The sequence below is a fragment of the Saccoglossus kowalevskii genome, chromosome 2 (genome assembly GCF_978046115.1).
Source record: "Saccoglossus kowalevskii chromosome 2, keSacKowa6.1, whole genome shotgun sequence".
In the NCBI taxonomy this organism is placed as follows: Eukaryota; Metazoa; Hemichordata; class Enteropneusta; family Harrimaniidae; genus Saccoglossus; species Saccoglossus kowalevskii.
Window position 1 is genome coordinate 3,689,943 of NC_140642.1, and position 19,055 is coordinate 3,708,997.

Here is a 19,055-nt window from a genome sequence, read left to right on the forward strand (position 1 = left end):
GACTTGCAGTGAATGGAACACAGTATAGATTGTAGACATTTATAGAGAGACTCGTAGTGAATGGAACACAGTATAGATTGTAGGCATTTATAGAGAGACTTGTGAATGGAACACAGTATAGATTGTAGGCATTTGTAGAGACTTGCAGTGAATGGAACACAGTATAGATTGTAGACATTTATAGAGAGACTCGTAGTGAATGGAACACAGTATAGATTGTAGGCATTTATAGAGACTTGCAGTGAATGGAACACAGTATAGATTGTAGACATTTATAGAGAGACTCGTAGTGAATGGAACACAGTATAGATTGTAGGCATTTATGAGACTTGCAGTGAATGGAACACAGTATAGATTGTAGACATTTATAGAGAGACTCGTAGTGAATGGAACACAGTATAGATTGTAGGCATTTATAGAGACTTGCAGTGAATGGAACACAGTATAGATTGTAGACATTTGTAGAGAGACTTGTAGTGAATGGGACACAGTATAGATTGTAGACATTTGTAGAGAGACTTGTAGTGAATGGAACACAGTATAGATTGTAGGCATTTATAGAGACTTGCAGTGAATGGAACACAGTATAGATTGTAGGCATTTATAGAGACTTGCAGTGAATGGAACACAGTATAGATTGTAGGCATTTATAGAGAGACTCGTAGTGAATGGAACACAGTATAGATTGTAGGCATTTATGAGACTTGCAGTGAATGGAACACAGTATAGATTGTAGACATTTATAGAGAGACTCGTAGTGAATGGAACACAGTATAGATTGTAGGCATTTATAGAGACTTGCAGTGAATGGAACACAGTATAGATTGTAGACATTTGTAGAGAGACTTGTAGTGAATGGAACACAGTATAGATTGTAGGCATTTATAGAGACTTGCAGTGAATGGAACACAGTATAGATTGTAGACATTTGTAGAGAGACTTGTAGTGAATGGAACACAGTATAGATTGTAGACATTTGTAGAGAGACTCGTAGTGAATGGAACATGGTGTAGATTGTAGTGAATGGAACACTTGATTGTAGAGAGACATGTAGTGAATGGAACACAGTGTAGATTGTAGACATTTGTAGAGAGACTTGTAGTGAATGGAACACAGTATAGATTGTAGACATTTGTAGAGAGACTCGTAGTGAATGGAACACAGTATAGATTGTAGGCATTTATGAGACTTGCAGTGAATGGAACACAGTATAGATTGTAGACATTTATAGAGAGACTCGTAGTGAATGGAACACAGTATAGATTGTAGGCATTTATAGAGACTTGCAGTGAATGGAACACAGTATAGATTGTAGACATTTGTAGAGAGACTTGTAGTGAATGGAACACAGTATAGATTGTAGACATTTGTAGAGAGACTTGTAGTGAATGGAACACAGTATAGATTGTAGGCATTTATAGAGACTTGCAGTGAATGGAACACAGTATAGATTGTAGACATTTGTAGAGAGACTTGTAGTGAATGGAACACAGTATAGATTGTAGACATTTGTAGAGAGACTCGTAGTGAATGGAACATGGTGTAGATTGTAGTGAATGGAAAACTGTAGATTGTAGAGAGACATGTAGTGAATGGAACACAGTGTAGATTGTAGACATTTGTAGAGAGACTTGTAGTGAATGGAACACAGTATAGATTGTAGACATTTGTAGAGAGACTTGTAGTGAATGGAACACAGTATAGATTGTAGGCATTTATAGAGACTTGCAGTGAATGGAACACAGTATAGATTGTAGGCATTTATAGAGACTTGCAGTGAATGGAACACAGTATAGATTGTAGACATTTATAGAGAGACTCGTAGTGAATGGAACACAGTATAGATTGTAGGCATTTATGAGACTTGCAGTGAATGGAACACAGTATAGATTGTAGACATTTATAGAGAGACTCGTAGTGAATGGCACACAGTATAGATTGTAGGCATTTATAGAGACTTGCAGTGAATGGAACACAGTATAGATTGTAGACATTTGTAGAGAGACTTGTAGTGAATGGAACACAGTATAGATTGTAGGCATTTGTAGAGACTTGCAGTGAATGGAACACAGTATAGAGTGTAGACATTTATAGAGAGACTCGTAGTGAATGGAACACAGTATAGATTGTAGGCATTTATAGAGACTTGCAGTGAATGGAACACAGTATAGATTGTAGACATTTATAGAGAGACTCGTAGTGAATGGAACACAGTATAGATTGTAGGCATTTATGAGACTTGCAGTGAATGGAACACAGTATAGATTGTAGACATTTATAGAGAGACTCGTAGTGAATGGAACACAGTATAGATTGTAGGCATTTATAGAGACTTGCAGTGAATGGAACACAGTATAGATTGTAGACATTTGTAGAGAGACTTGTAGTGAATGGGACACAGTATAGATTGTAGACATTTGTAGAGAGACTTGTAGTGAATGGAACACAGTATAGATTGTAGGCATTTATAGAGACTTGCAGTGAATGGAACACAGTATAGATTGTAGGCATTTATAGAGACTTGCAGTGAATGGAACACAGTATAGATTGTAGACATTTATAGAGAGACTCGTAGTGAATGGAACACAGTATAGATTGTAGGCATTTATGAGACTTGCAGTGAATGGAACACAGTATAGATTGTAGACATTTATAGAGAGACTCGTAGTGAATGGAACACAGTATAGATTGTAGGCATTTATAGAGACTTGCAGTGAATGGAACACAGTATAGATTGTAGACATTTGTAGAGAGACTTGTAGTGAATGGAACACAGTATAGATTGTAGACATTTGTAGAGAGACTTGTAGTGAATAGAACACAGTATAGATTGTAGGCATTTATAGAGACTTGCAGTGAATGGAACACAGTATAGATTGTAGACATTTGTAGAGAGACTTGTAGTGAATGGAACACAGTATAGATTGTAGACATTTGTAGAGAGACTCGTAGTGAATGGAACATGGTGTAGATTGTAGTGAATGGAACACTAGATTGTAGAGAGACATGTAGTGAATGGAACACAGTGTAGATTGTAGACATTTGTAGAGAGACTTGTAGTGAATGGAACACAGTATAGATTGTAGACATTTGTAGAGAGACTCGTAGTGAATGGAACACAGTATAGATTGTAGGCATTTATGAGACTTGCAGTGAATGGAACACAGTATAGATTGTAGACATTTATAGAGAGACTCGTAGTGAATGGAACACAGTATAGATTGTAGGCATTTATAGAGACTTGCAGTGAATGGAACACAGTATAGATTGTAGACATTTGTAGAGAGACTTGTAGTGAATGGAACACAGTATAGATTGTAGACATTTGTAGAGAGACTTGTAGTGAATGGAACACAGTATAGATTGTAGGCATTTATAGAGACTTGCAGTGAATGGAACACAGTATAGATTGTAGACATTTGTAGAGAGACTTGTAGTGAATGGAACACAGTATAGATTGTAGACATTTGTAGAGAGACTCGTAGTGAATGGAACATGGTGTAGATTGTAGTGAATGGAACACTGTAGATTGTAGAGAGACATGTAGTGAATGGAACACAGTGTAGATTGTAGACATTTGTAGAGAGACTTGTAGTGAATGGAACACAGTATAGATTGTAGACATTTGTAGAGAGACTTGTAGTGAATGGAACACAGTATAGATTGTAGGCATTTATAGAGACTTGCAGTGAATGGAACACAGTATAGATTGTAGGCATTTATAGAGACTTGCAGTGAATGGAACACAGTATAGATTGTAGACATTTATAGAGAGACTCGTAGTGAATGGAACACAGTATAGATTGTAGGCATTTATGAGACTTGCAGTGAATGGAACACAGTATAGATTGTAGACATTTATAGAGAGACTCGTAGTGAATGGAACACAGTATAGATTGTAGGCATTTATAGAGACTTGCAGTGAATGGAACACAGTATAGATTGTAGACATTTGTAGAGAGACTTGTAGTGAATGGAACACAGTATAGATTGTAGACATTTGTAGAGAGACTTGTAGTGAATGGAACACAGTATAGATTGTAGGCATTTATAGAGACTTGCAGTGAATGGAACACAGTATAGATTGTAGACATTTGTAGAGAGACTTGTAGTGAATGGAACACAGTATAGATTGTAGACATTTGTAGAGAGACTCGTAGTGAATGGAACATGGTGTAGATTGTAGTGAATGGAACACTGTAGATTGTAGAGAGACATGTAGTGAATGGAACACAGTGTAGATTGTAGACATTTGTAGAGAGACTTGTAGTGAATGAAACACAGTATAGATCGTAGACATTTGTAGAGAGACTTGTAGTGAATGGAACACAGTATAGATTGTAGACATTTGGAGAGAGACTTGTAGTGAATGGAACACAGTGTAGATTGTAGACATTTGTAGAGAGATTTTTGGTGAATGGAACACAGTGTAGATTGTAGACATTTGTAGAGAGAATTGTAGTGAATAGAACACCGTGTAGATTGTAGACATTTGTAGAGAGACTTGTAGTGAATGGAACACAGTGTAGATTGTAGACATTTGTAGAAACTCGTAGTGAATGGAACACCGTATAGATTGCAGACATTTGTAGAGAGATTTGTAGTGAATGGAACACAGTATAGATTGCAGACATTTGTAGAGAGACTTGTAGTGAATGGAACACAGTGTAGATTGTAGACATTTGTAGAGAGACTTGTAATGAATGGAACACCGTATAGATTGTAGACATTTGTAGAGAGATTTTTGGTGAATGGAACACAGTGTAGATTGTAGACATTTGTAGAGAGACTTGTAGTGAATGGAACACAGTGTAGATTGTAGAGAGACATGTAGTGAATGGAACACAGTGTAGATTGTAGACATTTGTAGAGAGACTTGTAGTGAATGAAACACAGTATAGATCGTAGACATTTGTAGAGAGACTTGTAGTGAATGGAACACAGTATAGATTGTAGACATTTGTAGAGAGACTTGTAGTGAATGGAACACAGTGTAGATTGTAGACATTTGTAGAGAGACTTGTAATGAATGGAACACCGTATAGATTGTAGACATTTGTAGAGAGATTTTTGGTGAATGGAACACAGTGTAGATTGTAGACATTTGTAGAGAGATTTTTGGTGAATGGAACACAGTGTAGATTGTAGACATTTGTAGAGAGAATTGTAGTGAATAGAACACCCTGTAGATTGTAGACATTTGTAGAGAGACTTGTAGTGAATGGAACACAGTATAGATTGTAGACATTTGTAGAGAGACTTGTAGTGAATAGAACACCGTGTAGATTGTAGACGTTTGTAGAGAGACTTGTAGTGAATGGAACACAGTATAGATTGTAGACATTTGTAGAGAGACTTGTAGTGAATGGAACACCGTGTAGATTGTAGACATTTGTAGAGAGACTTGTAGTGAATGGAACACAGTGTAGATTGTAGACATTTGTAGAGAGACTTGTAATGAATGGAACGCCGTATAGATTGTAGACATTAGTAGAGAGATTTTTGGTGAATGGAACACAGTGTAGATTGTAGACATTTGTAGAGAGACTTATAGTGAATGGAACACAGTATAGATTGTAGACATTTGTAGAGAGACTTGTAGTGAATGGAACACAGTATAGATTGTAGACATTTGTAGAGAGACTTGTAGTGAATGGAACACACTATAGATTGTAGACATTTGTAGAGAGACTTGTAGTGAATGGAACACAGTATAGATTGTAGACATTTGTAGAGAGACTTGTAGTGAATGGAACACAGTATAGATTGTAGACATTTGTAGAGAGACTTGTAGTGAATGGAACACAGTATAGATTGTAGACATTTGTAGAGAGACTTGTAGTGAATGGAACACAGTATAGATTGTAGACATTTGTAGAGACTTGTAGTGAATGGAACAGTGTAGCTTGCAGACATTTGTAGAGAGACTCGTAGTGAATGGAACATGGTGTAGATTGTAGACATTTGTAGAGAGACTTGTAGTGAATGGAACACAGTATAGATTGTAGACATTTGTAGAGAGACTTGTAGTGAATGGAACACAGTATAGATTGTAGACATTTGTAGAGACTTGTAGTGAATGGAACACAGTATAGATTGTAGACATTTGTAGAGAGACTTGTAGTGAATGGAACACAGTATAGATTGTAGACATTTGTAGAGAGACTTGTAGTGAATGGAACACAGTGTAGATTGTAGACATTTGTAGAGAGACTCGTAGTGAATGGAACATGGTGTAGATTGTAGTGAATGGAACACCGTATAGATTGCAGACATTTGTAGAGAGATTTGTAGTGAATGGAACACAGTATAGATTGCAGACATTTGTAGAGAGATTTGTAGTGAATGGAACACAGTATAGATTGTAGACATTTGTAGAGAGACTTGTAGTGAATAGAACACCGTGTAGATTGTAGACGTTTGTAGAGAGACTTGTAGTGAATGGAACACAGTATAGATTGTAGACATTTGTAGAGAGACTTGTAGTGAATGGAACACCGTGTAGATTGTAGACATTTGTAGAGAGACTTGTAGTGAATGGAACACAGTGTAGATTGTAGACATTTGTAGAGAGACTTGTAATGAATGGAACACCGTATAGATTGTTGACATTTGTAGAGAGATTTTTGGTGAATGGAACACAGTGTAGATTGTAGACATTTGTAGAGAGACTTGTAGTGAATGGAACACAGTATAGATTGTAGACATTTGTAGAGAGACTTGTAGTGAATGGAACACAGTATAGATTGTTGACATTTGTAGAGAGACTTGTAATGAATGGAACACCGTATAGATTGTAGACATTTGTAGAGAGACTTGTAGTGAATGGAACACAGTGTAGATTGTAGACATTTGTAGAGAGACTTGTAATGAATGGAACACCGTATAGATTGTAGACATTTGTAGAGAGACTTGTAGTGAATGGAACACAGTTTAGATTGTAGGCATTTATAGAGACTTGTAGTGAATGGAACACAGTATAGATTGTAGACATTTGTAGAGACTTGCAGTGAATGGAACACAGTATAAATTGTAGACATTTGTAGAGAGACTTGTAGTGAATGGAACACAGTATAGATTGTAGACATTTGTAGAGAGACTTGTAGTGAATGGAACACAGTTTAGATTGTAGGCATTTATAGAGACTTGTAGTGAATGGAACACAGTATAGATTGTAGACATTTGTAGAGACTTGCAGTGAATGGAACACAGTATAGATTGTAGACATTTGTAGAGAGACTTGTAGTGAATGGAACACAGTATAGATTGTAGACATTTGTAGAGAGACTTGTAGTGAATGGAACACAGTATAGATTGTAGGCATTTATAGAGACTTGCAGTGAATGGAACACAGTATAGATTGTAGACATTTGTAGAGAGACTTGTAGTGAATGGAACACAGTATAGATTGTAGACATTTGTAGAGAGACTTGTAGTGAATGGAACACAGTGTAGATTGTTGACATTTGTAGAGAGACTCGTAGTGAATGGAACATGGTGTAGATTGTAGTGAATAGAACACAGTGTAGATTGTAGAGAGACATGTAGTGAATGGAACACAGTGTAGATTGTAGACATTTGTAGAGAGACTTGTAGTGAATGAAACACAGTATAGATCGTAGACATTTGTAGAGAGACTTGTAGTGAATGGAACACAGTATAGATTGTAGACATTTGGAGAGAGACTTGTAGTGAATGGAACACAGTGTAGATTGTAGACATTTGTAGAGAGATTTTTGGTGAATGGAACACAGTGTAGATTGTAGACATTTGTAGAGAGAATTGTAGTGAATAGAACACCGTGTAGATTGTAGACATTTGTAGAGAGACTTGTAGTGAATGGAACACAGTGTAGATTGTAGACATTTGTAGAGACTCGTAGTGAATGGAACACCGTATAGATTGCAGACATTTGTAGAGAGATTTGTAGTGAATGGAACACAGTATAGATTGCAGACATTTGTAGAGAGACTTGTAGTGAATGGAACACAGTGTAGATTGTAGACATTTGTAGAGAGACTTGTAATGAATGGAACACCGTATAGATTGTAGACATTTGTAGAGAGATTTTTGGTGAATGGAACACAGTGTAGATTGTAGACATTTGTAGAGAGACTTGTAGTGAATGGAACACAGTGTAGATTGTAGAGAGACATGTAGTGAATGGAACACAGTGTAGATTGTAGACATTTGTAGAGAGACTTGTAGTGAATGAAACACAGTATAGATCGTAGACATTTGTAGAGAGACTTGTAGTGAATGGAACACAGTATAGATTGTAGACATTTGTAGAGAGACTTGTAGTGAATGGAACACAGTGTAGATTGTAGACATTTGTAGAGAGACTTGTAATGAATGGAACACCGTATAGATTGTAGACATTTGTAGAGAGATTTTTGGTGAATGGAACACAGTGTAGATTGTAGACATTTGTAGAGAGAATTGTAGTGAATAGAACACCCTGTAGATTGTAGACATTTGTAGAGGGACTTGTAGTGAATGGAACACAGTATAGATTGTAGACATTTGTAGAGAGACTTGTAGTGAATAGAACACCGTGTAGATTGTAGACGTTTGTAGAGAGACTTGTAGTGAATGGAACACAGTATAGATTGTAGACATTTGTAGAGAGACTTGTAGTGAATGGAACACCGTGTAGATTGTAGACATTTGTAGAGAGACTTGTAGTGAATGGAACACAGTGTAGATTGTAGACATTTGTAGAGAGACTTGTAATGAATGGAACACCGTATAGATTGTAGACATTTGTAGAGAGATTTTTGGTGAATGGAACACAGTGTAGATTGTAGACATTTGTAGAGAGACTTGTAGTGAATGGAACACAGTATAGATTGTAGACATTTGTAGAGAGACTTGTAGTGAATGGAACACAGTATAGATTGTAGACATTTGTAGAGAGACTTGTAGTGAATGGAACACAGTATAGATTGTAGACATTTGTAGAGAGACTTGTAGTGAATGGAACACAGTATAGATTGTAGACATTTGTAGAGAGACTTGTAGTGAATGGAACACAGTATAGATTGTAGACATTTGTAGAGACTTGTAGTGAATGGAACAGTGTAGCTTGCAGACATTTGTAGAGAGACTCGTAGTGAATGGAACATGGTGTAGATTGTAGACATTTGTAGAGACTTGTAGTGAATGGAACACAGTATAGATTGTAGACATTTGTAGAGAGACTTGTAGTGAATGGAACACAGTATAGATTGTAGACATTTGTAGAGACTTGTAGTGAATGGAACACAGTATAGATTGTAGACATTTGTAGAGAGACTTGTAGTGAATGGAACACAGTATAGATTGTAGACATTTGTAGAGAGACTTGTAGTGAATGGAACACAGTGTAGATTGTAGACATTTGTAGAGAGACTCGTAGTGAATGGAACATGGTGTAGATTGTAGTGAATGGAACACCGTATAGATTGCAGACATTTGTAGAGAGATTTGTAGTGAATGGAACACAGTATAGATTGCAGACATTTGTAGAGAGATTTGTAGTGAATGGAACACAGTATAGATTGTAGACATTTGTAGAGAGACTTGTAGTGAATAGAACACCGTGTAGATTGTAGACGTTTGTAGAGAGACTTGTAGTGAATGGAACACAGTATAGATTGTAGACATTTGTAGAGAGACTTGTAGTGAATGGAACACCGTGTAGATTGTAGACATTTGTAGAGAGATTTGTAGTGAATGGAACACAGTGTAGATTGTAGACATTTGTAGAGAGACTTGTAATGAATGGAACACCGTATAGATTGTAGACATTTGTAGACAGATTTTTGGTGAATGGAACACAGTGTAGATTGTAGACATTTGTAGAGAGACTTGTAGTGAATGGAACACAGTATAGATTGTAGACATTTGTAGAGAGACTTGTAGTGAATGGAACACAGTATAGATTGTAGACATTTGTAGAGAGACTTGTAGTGAATGGAACACCGTGTAGATTGTAGACATTTGTAGAGAGACTTGTAGTGAATGGAACACCGTATAGATTGTAGACATTTGTAGAGAGATTTTTGGTGAATGGAACACAGTGTAGATTGTAGACATTTGTAGAGAGACTTGTAGTGAATGGAACACAGTATAGATTGTAGACATTTGTAGAGAGACTTGTAGTGAATGGAACACAGTATAGATTGTAGACATTTGTAGAGAGACTTGTAGTGAATGGAACACAGTATAGATTGTAGACATTTGTAGAGAGACTTGTAGTGAATGGAACACAGTATAGATTGTAGACATTTGTAGAGAGACTTGTAGTGAATGGAACACAGTATAGATTGTAGACATTTGTAGAGACTTGTAGTGAATGGAACAGTGTAGCTTGCAGACATTTGTAGAGAGACTCGTAGTGAATGGAACATGGTGTAGATTGTAGACATTTGTAGAGACTTGTAGTGAATGGAACACAGTATAGATTGTAGACATTTGTAGAGAGACTTGTAGTGAATGGAACACAGTATAGATTGTAGACATTTGTAGAAACTTGTAGTGAATGGAACACAGTATAGATTGTAGACATTTGTAGAGAGACTTGTAGTGAATGGAACACAGTATAGATTGTAGACATTTGTAGAGAGACTTGTAGTGAATGGAACACAGTGTAGATTGTAGACATTTGTAGAGAGACTCGTAGTGAATGGAACATGGTGTAGATTGTAGTGAATGGAACACCGTATAGATTGCAGACATTTGTAGAGAGATTTGTAGTGAATGGAACACAGTATAGATTGCAGACATTTGTAGAGAGATTTGTAGTGAATGGAACACAGTATAGATTGTAGACATTTGTAGAGAGACTTGTAGTGAATAGAACACCGTGTAGATTGTAGACGTTTGTAGAGAGACTTGTAGTGAATGGAACACAGTATAGATTGTAGACATTTGTAGAGAGACTTGTAGTGATTGGAACACCGTGTAGATTGTAGACATTTGTAGAGAGATTTGTAGTGAATGGAACACAGTGTAGATTGTAGACATTTGTAGAGAGACTTGTAATGAATGGAACACCGTATAGATTGTAGACATTTGTAGAGAGATTTTTGGTGAATGGAACACAGTGTAGATTGTAGACATTTGTAGAGAGACTTGTAGTGAATGGAACACAGTATAGATTGTAGACATTTGTAGAGAGACTTGTAGTGAATGGAACACAGTATAGATTGTAGACATTTGTAGAGAGACTTGTAGTGAATGGAACACCGTGTAGATTGTAGACATTTGTAGAGAGACTTGTAGTGAATCGAACACAGTGTAGATTGTAGACATTTGTAGTGAGACTTGTAATGAATGGAACACCGTATAGATTGTAGACATTTGTAGAGAGATTTTTGGTGAATGGAACACAGTGTAGATTGTAGACATTTGTAGAGAGACTTGTAGTGAATGGAACACAGTATAGATTGTAGACATTTGTAGAGAGACTTGTAGTGAATGGAACACAGTATAGATTGTTGACATTTGTAGAGAGACTTGTAATGAATGGAACACCGTATAGATTGTAGACATTTGTAGAGAGACTTGTAGTGAATGGAACACAGTGTAGATTGTAGACATTTGTAGAGAGACTTGTAATGAATGGAACACCGTATAGATTGTAGACATTTGTAGAGAGACTTGTAGTGAATGGAACACAGTATAGATTGTAGACATTTGTAGAGAGACTTGTAGTGAATGGAACACAGTATAGATTGTTGACATTTGTAGAGAGACTTGTAGTGAATGGAACACTGTGTAGATTGTAGACATTTGTAGAGAGACTTGTAGTGAATGGAACACCGTATAGATTGTAGACATTTGTAGAGAGACTTGTAATGAATGGAACACCGTATAGATTGTAGACATTTGTAGAGAGACTTGTAATGAATGGAACACCGTATAGATTGTAGACATTTGTAGAGAGACTTGTAGTGAATGGAACACAGTGTAGATTGTAGACATTTGTAGAGAGACTTGTAATGAATGGAATACCGTATAGATTGTAGACATTTGTAGAGAGACTTGTAGTGAATGGAGCACAGTATAGATTGTAGACATTTGTAGAGAGACTTGTAGTGAATGGAACACAGTATAGATTGTTGACATTTGTAGAGAGACTTGTAGTGAATGGAACACTGTGTAGATTGTAGACATTTGTAGAGAGACTTGTAGTGAATGGAACACAGTGTAGATTGTAGACATTTGTAGAGAGACTTATAGTGAATGGAACACAGTATAGATTGTAGACATTTGTAGAGAGACTTGTAGTGAATGGAACACAGTATAGATTGTAGACATTTGTAGAGAGACTTGTAGTGAATGGAACACAGTATAGATTGTAGACATTTGTAGAGAGACTTGTAGTGAATGGAACACAGTATAGATTGTAGACATTTGTAGAGAGACTTGTAGTGAATGGAACACAGTATAGATTGTAGACATTTGTAGAGAGACTTGTAGTGAATGGAACACAGTATAGATTGTAGACATTTGTAGAGAGACTTGTAGTGAATGGAACACAGTATAGATTGTAGACATTTGTAGAGACTTGTAGTGAATGGAACAGTGTAGCTTGCAGACATTTGTAGAGAGACTCGTAGTGAATGGAACATGGTGTAGATTGTAGACATTTGTAGAGAGACTTGTAGTGAATGGAACACAGTATAGATTGTAGACATTTGTAGAGAGACTTGTAGTGAATGGAACACAGTATAGATTGTAGACATTTGTAGAGACTTGTAGTGAATGGAACACAGTATAGATTGTAGACATTTGTAGAGAGACTTGTAGTGAATGGAACACAGTATAGATTGTAGACATTTGTAGAGAGACTTGTAGTGAATGGAACACAGTGTAGATTGTAGACATTTGTTGAGAGACTCGTAGTGAATGGAACATGGTGTAGATTGTAGTGAATGGAACACCGTATAGATTGCAGACATTTGTAGAGAGATTTGTAGTGAATGGAACACAGTATAGATTGCAGACATTTGTAGAGAGATTTGTAGTGAATGGAACACAGTATAGATTGTAGACATTTGTAGAGAGACTTGTAGTGAATAGAACACCGTGTAGATTGTAGACGTTTGTAGAGAGACTTGTAGTGAATGGAACACAGTATAGATTGTAGACATTTGTAGAGAGACTTGTAGTGAATGGAACACCGTGTAGATTGTAGACATTTGTAGAGAGACTTGTAGTGAATGGAACACAGTGTAGATTGTAGACATTTGTAGAGAGACTTGTAATGAATGGAACACCGTATAGATTGTTGACATTTGTAGAGAGATTTTTGGTGAATGGAACACAGTGTAGATTGTAGACATTTGTAGAGAGACTTGTAGTGAATGGAACACAGTATAGATTGTGGACATTTGTAGAGAGACTTGTAGTGAATGGAACACAGTATAGATTGTTGACATTTGTAGAGAGACTTGTAATGAATGGAACACCGTATAGATTGTAGACATTTGTAGAGAGACTTGTAGTGAATGGAACACAGTGTAGATTGTAGACATTTGTAGAGAGACTTGTAATGAATGGAACACCGTATAGATTGTAGACATTTGTAGAGAGACTTGTAGTGAATGGAACACAGTTTAGATTGTAGGCATTTATAGAGACTTGTAGTGAATGGAACACAGTATAGATTGTAGACATTTGTAGAGACTTGCAGTGAATGGAACACAGTATAAATTGTAGACATTTGTAGAGAGACTTGTAGTGAATGGAACACAGTATAGATTGTAGACATTTGTAGAGAGACTTGTAGTGAATGGAACACAGTTTAGATTGTAGGCATTTATAGAGACTTGTAGTGAATGGAACACAGTATAGATTGTAGACATTTGTAGAGACTTGCAGTGAATGGAACACAGTATAGATTGTAGACATTTGTAGAGAGACTTGTAGTGAATGGAACACAGTATAGATTGTAGACATTTGTAGAGAGACTTGTAGTGAATGGAACACAGTATAGATTGTAGGCATTTATAGAGACTTGCAGTGAATGGAACACAGTATAGATTGTAGACATTTGTAGAGAGACTTGTAGTGAATGGAACACAGTATAGATTGTAGACATTTGTAGAGAGACTTGTAGTGAATGGAACACAGTGTAGATTGTTGACATTTGTAGAGAGACTCGTAGTGAATGGAACATGGTGTAGATTGTAGTGAATAGAACACAGTGTAGATTGTAGAGAGACATGTAGTGAATGGAACACAGTGTAGATTGTAGACATTTGTAGAGAGACTTGTAGTGAATGAAACACAGTATAGATCGTAGACATTTGTAGAGAGACTTGTAGTGAATGGAACACAGTATAGATTGTAGACATTTGGAGAGAGACTTGTAGTGAATGGAACACAGTGTAGATTGTAGACATTTGTAGAGAGATTTTTGGTGAATGGAACACAGTGTAGATTGTAGACATTTGTAGAGAGAATTGTAGTGAATAGAACACCGTGTAGATTGTAGACATTTGTAGAGAGACTTGTAGTGAATGGAACACAGTGTAGATTGTAGACATTTGTAGAGACTCGTAGTGAATGGAACACCGTATAGATTGCAGACATTTGTAGAGAGATTTGTAGTGAATGGAACACAGTATAGATTGCAGACATTTGTAGAGAGACTTGTAGTGAATGGAACACAGTGTAGATTGTAGACATTTGTAGAGAGACTTGTAATGAATGGAACACCGTATAGATTGTAGACATTTGTAGAGAGATTTTTGGTGAATGGAACACAGTGTAGATTGTAGACATTTGTAGAGAGACTTGTAGTGAATGGAACACAGTGTAGATTGTAGAGAGACATGTAGTGAATGGAACACAGTGTAGATTGTAGACATTTGTAGAGAGACTTGTAGTGAATGAAACACAGTATAGATCGTAGACATTTGTAGAGAGACTTGTAGTGAATGGAACACAGTATAGATTGTAGACATTTGTAGAGAGACTTGTAGTGAATGGAACACAGTGTAGATTGTAGACATTTGTAGAGAGACTTGTAATGAATGGAACACCGTATAGATTGTAGACATTTGTAGAGAGATTTTTGGTGAATGGAACACAGTGTAGATTGTAGACATTTGTAGAGAGAATTGTAGTGAATAGAACACCCTGTAGATTGTAGACATTTGTAGAGGGACTTGTAGTGAATGGAACACAGTATAGATTGTAGACATTTGTAGAGAGACTTGTAGTGAATAGAACACCGTGTAGATTGTAGACGTTTGTAGAGAGACTTGTAGTGAATGGAACACAGTATAGATTGTAGACATTTGTAGAGAGACTTGTAGTGAATGGAACACCGTGTAGATTGTAGACATTTGTAGAGAGACTTGTAGTGAATGGAACACAGTGTAGATTGTAGACATTTGTAGAGAGACTTGTAATGAATGGAACACCGTATAGATTGTAGACATTTGTAGAGAGATTTTTGGTGAATGGAACACAGTGTAGATTGTAGACATTTGTAGAGAGACTTGTAGTGAATGGAACACAGTATAGATTGTAGACATTTGTAGAGAGACTTGTAGTGAATGGAACACAGTATAGATTGTAGACATTTGTAGAGAGACTTGTAGTGAATGGAACACAGTATAGATTGTAGACATTTGTAGAGAGACTTGTAGTGAATGGAACACAGTATAGATTGTAGACATTTGTAGAGAGACTTGTAGTGAATGGAACACAGTATAGATTGTAGACATTTGTAGAGACTTGTAGTGAATGGAACAGTGTAGCTTGCAGACATTTGTAGAGAGACTCGTAGTGAATGGAACATGGTGTAGATTGTAGACATTTGTAGAGACTTGTAGTGAATGGAACACAGTATAGATTGTAGACATTTGTAGAGAGACTTGTAGTGAATGGAACACAGTATAGATTGTAGACATTTGTAGAGACTTGTAGTGACTGGAACACAGTATAGATTGTAGACATTTGTAGAGAGACTTGTAGTGAATGGAACACAGTATAGATTGTAGACATTTGTAGAGAGACTTGTAGTGAATGGAACACAGTGTAGATTGTAGACATTTGTAGAGAGACTCGTAGTGAATGGAACATGGTGTTGATTGTAGTGAATGGAACACCGTATAGATTGCAGACATTTGTAGAGAGATTTGTAGTGAATGGAACACAGTATAGATTGCAGACATTTGTAGAGAGATTTGTAGTGAATGGAACACAGTATAGATTGTAGACATTTGTAGAGAGACTTGTAGTGAATAGAACACCGTGTAGATTGTAGACGTTTGTAGAGAGACTTGTAGTGAATGGAACACAGTATAGATTGTAGACATTTGTAGAGAGACTTGTAGTGAATGGAACACCGTGTAGATTGTAGACATTTGTAGAGAGATTTGTAGTGAATGGAACACAGTGTAGATTGTAGACATTTGTAGAGAGACTTGTAATGAATGGAACACCGTATAGATTGTAGACATTTGTAGAGAGATTTTTGGTGAATGGAACACAGTGTAGATTGTAGACATTTGTAGAGAGACTTGTAGTGAATGGAACACAGTATAGATTGTAGACATTTGTAGAGAGACTTGTAGTGAATGGAACACAGTATAGATTGTAGACATTTGTAGAGAGACTTGTAGTGAATGGAACACCGTGTAGATTGTAGACATTTGTAGAGAGACTTGTAGTGAATGGAACACCGTATAGATTGTAGACATTTGTAGAGAGATTTTTGGTGAATGGAACACAGTGTAGATTGTAGACATTTGTAGAGAGACTTGTAGTGAATGGAACACAGTATAGATTGTAGACATTTGTAGAGAGACTTGTAGTGAATGGAACACAGTATAGATTGTAGACATTTGTAGAGAGACTTGTAGTGAATGGAACACAGTATAGATTGTAGACATTTGTAGAGAGACTTGTAGTGAATGGAACACAGTATAGATTGTAGACATTTGTAGAGAGACTTGTAGTGAATGGAACACAGTATAGATTGTAGACATTTGTAGAGACTTGTAGTGAATGGAACAGTGTAGCTTGCAGACATTTGTAGAGAGACTCGTAGTGAATGGAACATGGTGTAGATTGTAGACATTTGTAGAGACTTGTAGTGAATGGAACACAGTATAGATTGTAGACATTTGTAGAGAGACTTGTAGTGAATGGAACACAGTATAGATTGTAGACATTTGTAGAGACTTGTAGTGAATGGAACACAGTATAGATTGTAGACATTTGTAGAGAGACTTGTAGTGAATGGAACACAGTATAGATTGTAGACATTTGTAGAGAGACTTGTAGTGAATGGAACACAGTGTAGATTGTAGACATTTGTAGAGAGACTCGTAGTGAATGGAACATGGTGTAGATTGTAGTGAATGGAACACCGTATAGATTGCAGACATTTGTAGAGAGATTTGTAGTGAATGGAACACAGTATAGATTGCAGACATTTGTAGAGAGATTTGTAGTGAATGGAACACAGTATAGATTGTAGACATTTGTAGAGAGACTTGTAGTGAATAGAACACCGTGTAGATTGTAGACGTTTGTAGAGAGACTTGTAGTGAATGGAACACAGTATAGATTGTAGACATTTGTAGAGAGACTTGTAGTGATTGGAACACCGTGTAGATTGTAGACATTTGTAGAGAGATTTGTAGTGAATGGAACACAGTGTAGATTGTAGACATTTGTAGAGAGACTTGTAATGAATGGAACACCGTATAGATTGTAGACATTTGTAGAGAGATTTTTGGTGAATGGAACACAGTGTAGATTGTAGACATTTGTAGAGAGACTTGTAGTGAATGGAACACAGTATAGATTGTAGACATTTGTAGAGAGACTTGTAGTGAATGGAACACAGTATAGATTGTAGACATTTGTAGAGAGACTTGTAGTGAATGGAACACCGTGTAGATTGTAGACATTTGTAGAGAGACTTGTAGTGAATGGAACACAGTGTAGATTGTAGACATTTGTAGAGAGACTTGTAATGAATGGAACACCGTATAGATTGTAGACATTTGTAGAGAGATTTTTGGTGAATGGAACACAGTGTAGATTGTAGACATTTGTAGAGAGACTTGTAGTGAATGGAACACAGTATAGATTGTAGACATTTGTAGAGAGACTTGTAGTGAATGGAACACAGTATAGATTGTTGACATTTGTAGAGAGACTTGTAATGAATGGAACACCGTATAGATTGTAGACATTTGTAGAGAGACTTGTAGTGAATGGAACACAGTGTAGATTGTAGACATTTGTAGAGAGACTTGTAATGAATGGAACACCGTATAGATTGTAGACATTTGTAGAGAGACTTGTAGTGAATGGAACACAGTATAGATTGTAGACATTTGTAGAGAGACTTGTAGTGAATGGAACACAGTATAGATTGTTGACATTTGTAGAGAGACTTGTAGTGAATGGAACACTGTGTAGATTGTAGACATTTGTAGAGAGACTTGTAGTGAATGGAACACCGTATAGATTGTAGACATTTGTAGAGAGACTTGTAATGAATGGAACACCGTATAGATTGTAGACATTTGTAGAGAGACTTGTAATGAATGGAACACCGTATAGATTGTAGACATTTGTAGAGAGACTTGTAGTGAATGGAACACAGTGTAGATTGTAGACATTTGTAGAGAGACTTGTAATGAATGGAATACCGTATAGATTGTAGACATTTGTAGAGAGACTTGTAGTGAATGGAGCACAGTATAGATTGTAGACATTTGTAGAGAGACTTGTAGTGAATGGAACACAGTATAGATTGTTGACATTTGTAGAGAGACTTGTAGTGAATGGAACACTGTGTAGATTGTAGACATTTGTAGAGAGACTTGTAGTGAATGGAACACAGTGTAGATTGTAGACATTTGTAGAGAGACTTGTAGTGAATGGAGCACAGTATAGATTGTAGACATTTGTAGAGAGACTTATAGTGAATGGAACACAGTATAGATTGTAGACATTTGTAGAGAGACTTGTAGTGAATGGAACACAGTATAGATTGTAGACATTTGTAGAGAGACTTGTAGTGAATGGAA